Source organism: Callithrix jacchus, chromosome 11 (assembly GCF_049354715.1).
Source record: "Callithrix jacchus isolate 240 chromosome 11, calJac240_pri, whole genome shotgun sequence".
Lineage (NCBI taxonomy): Eukaryota > Metazoa > Chordata > Mammalia > Primates > Cebidae > Callithrix > Callithrix jacchus.
This window is the reverse complement of record NC_133512.1, coordinates 77,942,784-77,955,210: the sequence shown is the minus strand read 5'-3', so window position 1 is coordinate 77,955,210 and position 12,427 is coordinate 77,942,784. Positions and strand designations below refer to the sequence as shown.

The 12,427-nt window shown below is 39.0% G+C and overlaps 1 protein-coding gene across 5 annotated transcripts in view; it reads left to right on the top strand.

Annotated features, from left to right (window-relative positions):
* COG5 (component of oligomeric golgi complex 5) overlaps window positions 1-12,427 on the top strand; it is a 377,608-nt gene that overhangs the window by 66,326 nt on the left and 298,855 nt on the right. The gene's annotated exons all lie outside the window — the stretch shown is intronic.

The following is a 12,427-nucleotide window of genomic DNA, read 5'->3' as shown; positions in this document are numbered from 1 at the left end:
TAATCATGGTTTTTGTCACTGGTTCTGTTTATGTAATGGATTACGTTTATTGATTTGCATATGTTGAACCAGCCTTGCATCCCAGAAACTTGGTCGTGGTGGATAAGCTTTTTGATGTGCTGATGGATGCGGTTTGTCAGTATTTTATTGAGAATTTTCACATTGATGCTTATCAGGGATATTGGCCTTAAGTTTTCTTTTTTTGTTGTGTCTCTACCAGGTTTTGGTTATCAGGATGATGCTGGCCACATAAAATGAGTTAGGGAGGTATCCTTCCTTTTCAGTTGTTTGGAATAACTTCAGAAGGAGTGGTACCAACTCCTCTTTGTACCTGGGTTAGAATTCGGCTGTGAATCCATTTGGATCTGGGCTTTTTTTGGTTGGTAGATTATTAGTTAGTACCTCAATTTCAGGACTTGTTATTGGTCTATTCAAGGATTCAGCTTCTTCCTGGATTAGTCTTGGGAGGGTGTATGTGTCCAAGAATTTACCAATTTCTTCTAGATTTTCTAGTTTCTTTGCATAGAGGTGTTTATAGTATTCTCTTGATGGTAGTTTTTATTTCTCTGGTATCAGTGGTGATATCCCCTTTAACATTTTTTTTTGTTGTGTCTATTTGATTCTTCTCTCTTTTCTTTGTTAGTCTAGCTAATGGTCTGTTTTGTCTATCTTTTCAAAAAACCAGCACCTGAATTCATTAATTTTTTGAAGGGCTTTTTGTGTCTCTGTCTCCTTTGGTTCTGCTCTGTTTTTAGTCATTTCTTGTCTTGTGCTAGCTTTTGGATTTGTTTGCTCTTACTTCTCTAGTTCTTTTAATTGTGATGTTAGGGTGTTGATTTGAGATCTTTCTAGCTTGCTGATGTGGATACTTAGTGCTATAAATTTTCTTCTTAGCACTCCTTTAGCTGTGTCTCAGAGATTCTGGTATGTTGTCTCTTTGTTCTAATTGGTTTCCAAGTACTTCTTGATTTCTGCCTTAATTTCATTATTAACCCAGGTGTCTTTTAGGAGCAGGTTGTTCAGTTTCCATGTCCTTATGTGGTTTTGAGTGAGTTTCTTAATCCTGAATTCTTATTTGATTTTATTGTGGTCTGAGAGACTATTTGTTATGATTTCAGTTATTTTGCATTTGCTGAGGAGTGTTTTACTTCCAATTATGTGGTGGATTTTAGAATAAGTGTCATGTGGCACTGAGAAGAATGTATGTTCTGTTTATTTGGAGTGGAGAGTTCTGTAGATGTCTGTTAGTTTCACTTGATCAAGAGCTGAGTTCAAGTCTCAAATATCCTTGTTAATGTTCTGTCTTGTTGATCTGTGTAATATTGACAGTGGAGTGCTAAAGTCTCCCACTATTATGTGGGAGTCTAAGTCTCTTTGTAGGTCTCTTAGAACTTGCTTTATGAATCTGTGTGCTCCTGTATTGGGTGCATATATATTTAGGATAGTTAGCTTTTCTTCTTTAATTGATCCCTTTACCATTATATAATGCTCTTTTCTTTTTTGATCTTTGTTGGTTTAAAATCTATTTTATCAGACAAGGATTGCAACCCCTGCTTTTTGTTGTTTCTGATTTGCTTGGTAAATTTTCCTCTATCCCTTTATTGTCAGCCTATGTGTGTCTTTGCATGTGAGATGGGTCTCCTGAATATAGCTCTTCAATGGGTCTTGACTCTATGCAATTTGCCAGTCTGTACCTTTTAATTGGGGCATTTAGCCTATTTACGTTTAAGGTTATTATTGTTAGGTGTGAATTTAATCCTGTCATCATGATGCTAGCTGGTTATTTGGCACACTAGTTGATGCAGTTCCTTCATATCATAGTGTCATTGGTCTTTATATTTTGGTGTGTTTTTGCAGTGGCTGGTACCGGTGTTTTCTTTCCATATTTAGTGCTTCCTTTGGAAACTCTTGCATGGCAGGCCTTGTGGTGATGAAGTCCCTTAGCATTTGCTTGTCTGGAAAGCATTTCCTTTTTTATTTCTCCTTTGCTCATGAAGTTTAGTTTGGCTGGATATGAAATTCTGGGTTGAAAATTCTTTAAGAATGTTGAATATCGGCCCCAACTCTTTTCTGGCTTGTAGGGTTTCTGCCGAGAGATCGCTTGTTAGTCTGATGGGCTTCCCTTCATAGGTGACCTGACCTTTCTCTCTGACTACCCTTAACGTTTTTTTCTTAATTTCGGCCTTGGAGAATCTGATGATTATGTGTCTTTGGGTTGATCATCTCATGGAATATCTTAGCGGTGGTCTCTGTATTAACTAAATTTGAATGTTGGCGTGTCTTGCTAGGTTGGTTGAATTCTCCTGGATAATATCCTGAAGTGTGTTTTCCAACTTGGTTCCATTCACCTTGTCTCTTTCAAGTATTTCAGTCAATCATAGGTTCATTCTTTTTACGTAGTCCAGTATTTCTCAGAGGTTTTGTTCTTTTTTTAAAAATTATTTTTTCTCTGATCTTGTCTGTATGCCTTTTTCAGCATGGTGGTCTTTAAACTCTTATATCCTTTATTTCACTTGATTGATTTGGCTATTGATACTTGTGTTTGCTTCACGAAGTTCTCAATCTGTGTTTTTCAGCTGTATCAGGTCATTAATATTCCTCTCTAAACTGGTTATTCTGGTTAGCAGCTCCTATAACCTTTTATCAAGGTTCTTAGCTTCATTGGGTTAGAACATGCTTCTTTAGCTCAGCAGAATTTGTAATTACTTAACTTTTGAAGCCTACTCCTGTCAATTAGTTCATCTCATCCTCTGTCCAATTCTGTGCCCTTGCTGGAGAGGTGTTGAGATCATTTGGAGGAGAAGAGACATTCTGTTTTTTGGAATTTTCAGCATTTTTGCACTGGTTTTTTCCTCATCTTTGTGGATTTATCTACCTTTGATCTTTGAGGCTGATGAACTTTGGATGGGATTTTTGTGGGGGTTCTTGTTTGTTGATGTTGTTGTTGCTTTCTGTTTGTTAGTTTTTCTTCAAACAGGCCCCTCTTCTGCAGGGCTGTAGCAGTTTGCTGGGCGGGGTTCCACTCCAGATGCTGTTCACCTGAGTATCACCAGTGTAGGCTGCAGAACAGCAAAGATTGCTACCTGCTCCTTTCTCTGGAAGCTTTGTCCAAGAGGGGCACTGGCCTGATGCCAGCTGGAGCTCTCCTTTATGAGGTGTCTGTCAAGCCCTGTTGGGAGGTCGCTTCCAGAGACATAGAAGATTTTTGTGACTTTGAGTTAGACAGTGATTTCTTATATGTTACCCAAAGCCCAGTTCACAAAAGAAGAAAGTTGATAAATTAGATTACATCAGAATTTAAAACTTCTGTTCTTCAAATGATAGTGTTAGGAGAATAAAAAGACAAACTGTGGACAAGGAGCAAATATTTGCAAAGTACTGATTTGACAGAGGACTTGCATCCAGATGTTTCAAAAGACTCAAAACTTAATAGTAACTCCAACAACCCACTTAAAAAATAGACAAAAGTGATGAGCAGACACTTCAGAGATGATGCAGATATGCATCTGTAAGCATACTCAACATCATTAGCATACAGGAAATGAAAATAAAAAGTATACTATTGTCTTAGAGAGTAAGCAGAATTATTTTAATACAGACGTATTTATTGTACTTTTTAATGCAGGTTATTATGTAATGGTTTTAAAAATACTATACAGTGTAGATTAAATGATTAAATTATATCACATAGAGTCATGATTTTTCTTCAAGAAGAGTCTTGGAACTAGATGAAAATTTAGATAGGCTTTACTATAAAGTGGTAATGTTGTTTAAGCATTAGTAAGGTAATGTTCTTACTACATTCATGGCTGCCAAGAGACAGTATTTATCTGGGTAAATTTGTCACAATCCAGGATCTGTTCTCTTTCTTACTTTTTCTGGCTTTCCTCATGTTTGTGGATTTATCTACCTTTGATCTCTGAGGCTGATGACCTTTGCATGGGGTTTTTGTGGGGGGTTCTTGTTTGCTGATGTTGTTGTTATTACTTTTTGTTTGTTTTTCTTCTAATAGGCCTCTCCTGAGGATGACTGTATCTCTTACACACCATAATGATTTATTCTAAAGAGGGCATTAATTTGACTAACAGTAAATCAAAAGAGAATGAAAAAGAGACTAGCAACAAGAATAAAGGAAGGATTATCTGTAGGGAGTTTCTTTGACAGCCCAGCTTTTAAATTAAAGTCCTCAACTGAGGATTGATCATTCTCCTCTCCACCTCCCATTGATAGATACTCTGCTTTTAAGGGGAAATGGAATATGGGATTCACAGGATGGTGAGGATGACTGTGTCTCTTAAACACCATAACAACAACTCATCCTTCTGAAATTTCCCCAATTCTTTATATTAATGCATTTAGTCTCTTGAATATTAGAATGATTCTCTGCTGATCACGCTTGTGAAAACAAAATTGTTAGTATATTTATGGTTCAAGTGTATAGGTTACTATGATACACTTTGTATCTTTTTAAAATATTGATGCTTTGCTGAATCAGTCCCTTCATTTTTAAAGTCTACTTTTATATCTAGCAAGATTTTTAGTTTGAACAATAATGTATCTATATGCTGCATATTGAGTCATTTGATAACTTAGTTGTTGGTAGCTTTTTAGTATTCTCTAATCTCTTTTTTTTTTTTTTTTTTAATTTTTTTATTGGATTTTAGGTTTTGAGGTACATGAGCAGAGCATGCAAGACAGTTGCGTAGGTACACACATGGCAGTGTGCTTTGCTTTTCTTCTCCCCTTCACCCACATTTGGCATTTCTCCCCAGGCTATCCCTCCCCACCTCCCCCTCCCACTGGCCCTCCCCTTTCCCCCCCAATAGACCCCAGTGTTTAGTACTCCCCTTTCTGTGTCCATGTGTTCTCATTTTTCATCACCCACCTATGAGTGAGAATATGCGGTGTTTCATTTTCTGTTCTTGTGTCAGTTTGCTGAGGATGATGTTCTCCAGATTCATCCATGTCCCTACAAACGACACAAACTCATCATTTCTGATTGCTGCATAATATTCCATGGTGTATATGTGCCACATTTTTCCAATCCAGTCTATTATCAATGGGCATTTGGGTTGATTCCAGGTCTTTGCTATTGTAAACAGTGCTGCAATGAACATTCGTGTACATGTATCCTTATAGTAGAACGATTTATAGTCTTTTGGATATATACCCAGTAATGGGATTGCTGGGTCAAATGGAATTTCTATTTCTAAGGCCTTGAGGAATCGCCACACCGTCTTCCACAATGGTTGAACTAATTTACACTCCTACCAACAGTGTAGAAGTGTTCCTTTTTCTCCACATCCTCTCCAGCATCTGTTGTCTCCAGATTTTTTAATGATCGCCATTCTAACTGGCGTGAGATGGTATCTCAATGTGGTTTTGATTTGCATCTCTCTGATGACCAGTGACGATGAGCATTTTTTCATATGATTGTTGGCCTCATATATGTCTTCTTTCGTAAAGTATCTGTTCATATCCTTTGCCCACTTTTGAATGGGCTTGTTTGTTTTTTTCCTGTAAATCCGTTTGAGTTCTTTGTAAATTCTGGATATCAGCCCTTTGTCAGATGGGTAGACTGCAAAAATTTTTTCCCATTCTGTTGGTTGCCGATCCACTCTAGTGACTGTTTCTTTTGCCGTGCAGAAGCTGTGGAGTTTCATTAGGTCCCATTTGTCTACTTTGGCTTTTGTTGCCAGTGCTTTTGGTGTTTTGTTCATGAAGTCCTTGCCTACTCCTATGTCCTGGATAGTTTTGCCTAGATTTCCTTCTAGGGTTTTTATGGTGCCAGGTCTTATGTTTAAGTCTTTAATCCATCTGGAGTTAATTTTAGTGTAAGGTGTCAGGAAGGGGTCCAGTTTCTGCTTTCTGCACATGGCTAGCCAGTTTTCCCAACACCATTTATTAAACATGGAATCCTTTCCCCATTGCTTGTTTTTGTCAGGTTTATCAAAGATTGTATAGTTGGATGTATGTTGTGTTGCCTCCGGTGCCTCTGTTTTGTTCCATCGGTCTATATCTCTGTTTTGGTACCAGTACCATGCTGTTTTGATTACTGTAGCCTTGTAGTATAGTTTGAAATCCGGTAGTGTGATGCCCCCCGCTGTGTTCTTTTTGCTTAGAATTGACTTGGCTATGCGGGCTCTCTTTTGGTTCCATATGAAGTTCATGGTGGTTTTTTCCAGTTCTGTGAAGAAAGTCAATGGTAGCTTGATGGGGATAGCGTTGATTCTGTAAATTACTTTGGGCAGTATAGCCATTTTCACGATATTAATTCTTCCTAACCATGAACATGGAATGTTTCTCCATCTGTTTGTGTCCTCTCTGATTTCATTGAGCAGTGGTTTGTAGTTCTCCTTGAAGAGGTCTCTTATGTTCCTTGTGAGTTGTATTCCAAGGTATTTTATTCTTTTTGTAGCATTTGTGAATGGCAGTTCGTTCTTGATTTGGCTCTCTTTAAGTCTGTTATTGGTGTATAGGAATGCTTGTGATTTTTGCACATTGATTTTATATCCTGAGACTTTGCTGAAGTTGCTTATCAGTTTCAGGAGTTTTTGGGCTGAGGCGATTGGGTCTTCTAGGTATACTATCATGTCGTCTGCAAATAGAGACAATTTGGCTTCCACCTTTCCTATTTGAATACCCTTTATTTCTTTTTCTTGCCTGAATGCTCTGGCTAGAACATCCAGTACTATATTGAATAGGAGTGGTGAAAGAGGGCATCCTTGTCTAGTGCCAGATTTCAAAGGGAATGCTTCCAGTTTTTGCCCATTCGGTATGATATTGGCTGTTGGTTTGTCATAAATAGCTTTTATTACTTTGAGATACGTTCCATCGATACCGAGTTTATTGAGGGTTTTTAGCATAAAGGGCTGTTGAATTTTGTCAAATGCCTTCTCTGCGTCAATTGAGATAATCATGTGGTTTTTGTTTTTGGTTCTGTTTATGTGGTGAATTACGTTGATAGACTTGCGTATGTTGAACCAGCCTTGCATCCCCGGGATGAATCCTACTTGATCATGATGAATAAGTTTTTTGATTTCCTGTTGTAATCGGCTTGCCAATATTTTATTGAAGATTTTTGCATCTATGTTCATCATGGATATTGGCCTGAAGTTTTCTTTTCTTGTTGGGTCTCTGCCGGGTTTTGGTATCAGAATGATGTTGGTCTCATAAAATGATTTGGGAAGGATTCCCTCTTTTTGGATTGTTTGAAATAGTTTTAGAAGGAATGGTACCAGCTCCTCCTTGTGTGTCTGGTAGAATTCGGCTGTGAACCCGTCTGGACCTGGGCTTTTTTTGTGTGGTAGGCTCTTAATTGCTGCCTCAACTTCAGACCTTGTTATTGGTCTATTCATAGTTTCAGCTTCCTCCTGGTTTAGGCTTGGGAGGACACAGGAGTCCAGGAATTTATCCATTTCTTCCAGGTTTACTAGTTTATGCGCATAGAGTTGTTTGTAATATTCTCTGATGATGGTCTGAATTTCTGTGGAATCTGTGGTGATTTCCCCTTTATCATTTTTTATTGCATCTATTTGGTTGTTCTTTTATTTTTAATCAATCTGGCTAGTGGTCTGTCTATTTTGTTGATCTTTTCAAAAAACCAGCTCTTGGATTTATTGATTTTTTGAAGGGTTTTTCGTGTCTCAATCTCCTTCAGCTCAGCTCTGATCTTAGTTTTTTCTTGTCTTCTGCTGGGTTTTGAGTTTTTTTGATCTTGCTCCTCTAGCTCTTTCAATTTTGACGATAGGGTGTCAATTTTGGATCTCTCCATTCTCCTCATATGGGCACTTATTGCTATATACTTTCCTCTAGAGACTGCTTTAAATGTGTCCCAGAGGTTCTGGCACATTGTGTCTTCGTTCTCATTGGTTTCGAAGAACTTCTTTATTTCTGTCTTCATTTCATTGTTTACGCAGTCAACATTCAAGAGCCAGTTGTTCAGTTTCCATGAAGCTGTGCGGTTCTGGGTCGGTTTCTGAATTCTGAGTTCTAACTTGATTGCACTATGGTCTGAGAGGCTGTTTGTTATGATTTCAGTTGTTTTGCATTTGTTGAGCAGTGCTTTACTTCCAATTATGTGGTCAATTTTAGAGTAGGTGTGATGTGGTGCTGAGAAGAATGTGTATTCTGTGGATTTGGGGTGGAGAGTTCTGTTAATGTCTATCAGGTTTGCTTGCTCCAGGTCTGAGTTCAAGCCCTGGATATCCTTGTTGATTTTTTGTCTGGTTGATCTGTCTAGTATTGACAGTGGAGTGTTAAAAGTCTCCCACTATTATTGTGTGGGAGTCTAAGTCTCTTTGTAAGTCATTAAGAACTTGCCTTATGTATCTGGGTGCTCCTGCATTGGGTCCATATATGTTTAGGATCGTTAGCTCTTCTTGTTGTATCGATCCTTTTACCATTATGTAATGTCCTTCTTTGTCTCTTTTGATCTTTGTTGCTTTAAAGTCTTATTTTATCAGAGATGAGAATTGCAACTCCTGCTTTTTTTTTGCTCTCCGTTTGCTTGGTAAATCTTCCTCCATCCCTTTATTTTGAGCCTTTGTGTATCCTTGCATGTGAGATGGGTTTCCTGTATACAGCACACTGATGTGTTTTGGCTTTTTATCCAATTTGCCAGTCTGTGTCTTTTGATTGGTGCATTTAGTCCATTTACATTTAGGGTTAATATTGTTATGTGTGAATCTGATACTGCCATTTTGATGCTAAGTGGCTGTTTTGCCTGTTAGTTGTTGTAGATTCTTCATTATGTTGATGCTCTTTAGCATTCAGTGTGATTTTGGAATGGCTGGTACTGATTGATCCTTTCTATGTGTAGTGCCTCTTTTAGGAGCTCTTGTAAAGCAGGCCTGGTGGTGACAAAATCTCTGAGTACTTGCTTGTTTGCAAAGGATTTTATTTTTCCTTCACTTCTGAAGCTCAGTTTGGCTGGATATGAAATTCTGGGTTGAAAGTTCTTTTCTTTAAGAATGTTGAATATTGGCCCCCACTCTCTTCTGGCTTGTAGTGTTTCTGCCGAGAGATCTGCTGTGAGTCTGATGGGCTTCCCTTTGTGGGTGACCCGAGCTTTCTCTCTGGCTGCCCTTAGTATTCTCTCCTTTATTTCAACCCTGTTGAATCTAACGATTATGTGCCTTGGGGTTGCTCTTCTTGTGGAATATCTTTGTGGTCTTCTCTGTATTTCCTGTATTTGAGTGTTGGCCTGTCTTGCTAGGTGGGGGATGTTTTCCTGGATGATGTCCTGAAGAGTATTTTCCAGCTTGGATTCATTCTCTTCGTCCCCTTCTGGTATGCCTATCAAACGTAGGTTAGGTCTCTTCACATAGTCCTACATTTCTTGGAGACTTTGTTCATTCCTTTTTGCGCTTTTTTCTCTGATCTTGGTTTCTCGTTTTATTTCGTTGAGTTGGTCTTCGACTTCAGATATTCTTGCTTCTCCTTGGTCGATTCGGCTATTGAAACTTGTGCATGCTTCGCGAAGTTCTCGTATTGTGTTTTTCAGCTCCTTTAATTCATTCATATTCCTCTCTAAGTTATCCATTCTTGTTATCATTTCCTCGAATCTTTTTTCAAATCTTTTTTCAAGGTTCTTAGTTTCTTTGCATTGATTTAATACATGATCTTTTAGCTCACAAATGTTTCTCATTATCCATTTTCTGAAGTCTAATTCCGTCATTTCGTCACAGTCATTCTCTGTCCAGCTTTGTTCCCTTGTTGGGGAGGAGTTTTGGTCCTTTCTAGGAGGCGAGGTGTTCTGGTTTCGGGTGTTTTCCACTTTTTTGTGCTGGTTTCTTCCCATCTTTGTGGATTTGTCCGGTGGTCGTCTGTGTAGTTGCTGACTTTTCAATTGGGTCTCTGAGTGGACACCCAGAATGTTGATGATGAAGTATTTCTGTTGCTTGGTTTTCCTTCTACCAGTCTAGCACCTTCGCTGTATGACTGCTGAGGTTCGCTCCAGACCCTGCTTGTCTGGGGTGCACCTCTAGCTGCTGTGGCACAGCGAGGGATGTTACCAGTTTCTTTTTCTGCTATCTTTGTCCCAGGATGATGCCTGCCTAATGTCAGTCTTTTGGATATAGAGGGGTCAGGGAGCTGCTTGAGGAGACAGTTTGTACTTTATAGGGGCTTAATTGCTGAGCTGTGAGCTCTGTTGTTCATTCAGGGTTGTTAGGCTGCTATGTTTGATTCTGCTGCAACAGAGCTCATTAAAAAATCCTTTTTTTTTCTCAAATGCTCTGTGTTGAGGGGTTTGGGCTTTATTTTTGGATGTACGTTGAGGTCCTGCCCAGCTAGGACGCAGACTAGCCACTGTTTGCCTGCTGAAGCTCTGCCCTGCTGTCCTGAGGCTCGCCCTGGCTCCGCTGTTCTGTGTTCTCCGCCATGCCCTGCGGCGGAGTCTCTCTGTTGTAGCGGGTTGCCTCGGCAACGGCAGGCTGCGTCAGCAGTGGGTGTGTATCTCAGTAGGGACGGGTTGCCTCGGCAACGGCTGGCTGCGTCAGCAATGGGCGTGTATCTCAGTTGGGGCGGGTTGCCTCGGTAATGGTGGACGCCCCTCCCCCACAGAGCGTCTTGGGCCGTCTGCACAGGGCTTGTTTCAAATCGCGGTTTTGTTCGTCCCACTAGGCCACCCCTAACGCTCTGTCCCTGCAATCCCCTGGGCTTGCCTACTGTCCAAGTCTAGCTCAGTCTCAAGTCCAGCCCTCTCACGTCTCCGGTTGCCGGTTCAACAGGACACCCGGACAAGCGCGCCCTGTGGGGAGCGCTGGGCAGGGCCGGCCACTGCCAGCCCGGCTGCCGGCTTCGTCAGGCGGAGCTTCTGCCTGGCGTCCTGCGTCTCCTCTTCACTTGGGAATTTCCCCGTTCCATGGGCAACAAAGATCAGTCTGGAAATGCAGCTCAGACTCACCTCTCCGCGGACACAACGAGAGCTCCAATCCTGGGTTGTTCTCACAGCGCCATCTTGAGTCTCTCTAATCTCTTTTCAACTTATTCTACAAATAGAGATTGTAGGAGGAAAAAATTCCTACAAAAAAGTAACCAGACCATACTTTAATTAGATACTCTTTTGTCTCTTTATGAAAATCATGATTTATAATTCATTTAATTTAATTATCAAACAATTAGGCTTCAGTATGCATATACCTTGTGGCTTGTTAGAATCTCCTATAGACAGAGTGAGTAGAATGCAGTTTCTGTGTTTGAGAAGTGTAAGGTCTGTCCTTATTTATAAACTCAGAATAAAACTGATAATGACAGGGACAGTATATTGATGATGATGATATCCATGGGGTAAACCAGTTTCCTCCTTTTGGCTCATCTGCACTTTCCTTGAAGTAACAATAAAAAACATCAGTCATTCCTTTATTGTAAAACTCGGAAAAATTGATTCACTTATTCAGCCATTGTTTATTGAATATTCATTATGTGTGCTATGTGCTATTCGAGACACTGAAAATACAAGACACTGAACAAAACTCCCTACACTTTGTAGAATTAATTTATTATCCAATGGGTCCTAAGGTCACATATCTGGTATATCTGTAAAAATCTGATTCCAAAACCTGAGCTCTTAAATCACCAATGTTGTACTCTTTACTTAAACTCTGTGGCATCATTTATTTGCTTCACAAAAGGGATTGCTGCTATTGGTAGATCTCCCAGTGTCCTTTTTTAAAAAAAAAGAAAAATCACATTTTTATTCTACCTTCCAAGAATACCTTAAATACAAAAATAAGTCTAAATGTATATTCAGTGAAAATGAGAAAATGACTCCTGATTGAAGTATAATCTCAATCAGGAGTCATTTTCCAAATATAAAACCAAAATATAAAATATATATGTATGCATATGGATGTGTGTGTTTGTATGTGTGTGTGTGTGTGTGTGTGTGTATACACATCCATACACATACACTATATATACAAAAAATATATACTTATTTCTGTATTTAAGGGGTGTGTGTGTGTGTGTGTGTGTGTGTGTATATATATATGGTCATGTTTATATAGAGAATGTATTTTATGTTGGGATTATGGGTTGACTGTTACTGACTTAATATTCTTTGCTAAAACTTTATTGCATTATTGAAGAATAATTTTTTTAAAGTATAAACAAGCAATTGGATATGATAGTATTTCCTCTACTAATTTTTATTGCTTATGGTCTGTTTTCTGAGTTTTACATTTTTATTGCTAAGCTGCAATACATTAACACCATGTGTCATGAGAGAATATTCTTAAAGCCAAATTTGTCATAGAAGCATTATAATATATTTACTGTGGGTGAGGTAGTTTAAACTTACTTCATACACTGATTTCTTATTGTAGCTATGATATTTCTTAATCTGATAAAACAGTACTTATAGGTAAACATTTCTGACTTACGTATGGATGAGAGAAAGTATGATTTATATATAATAGAGACC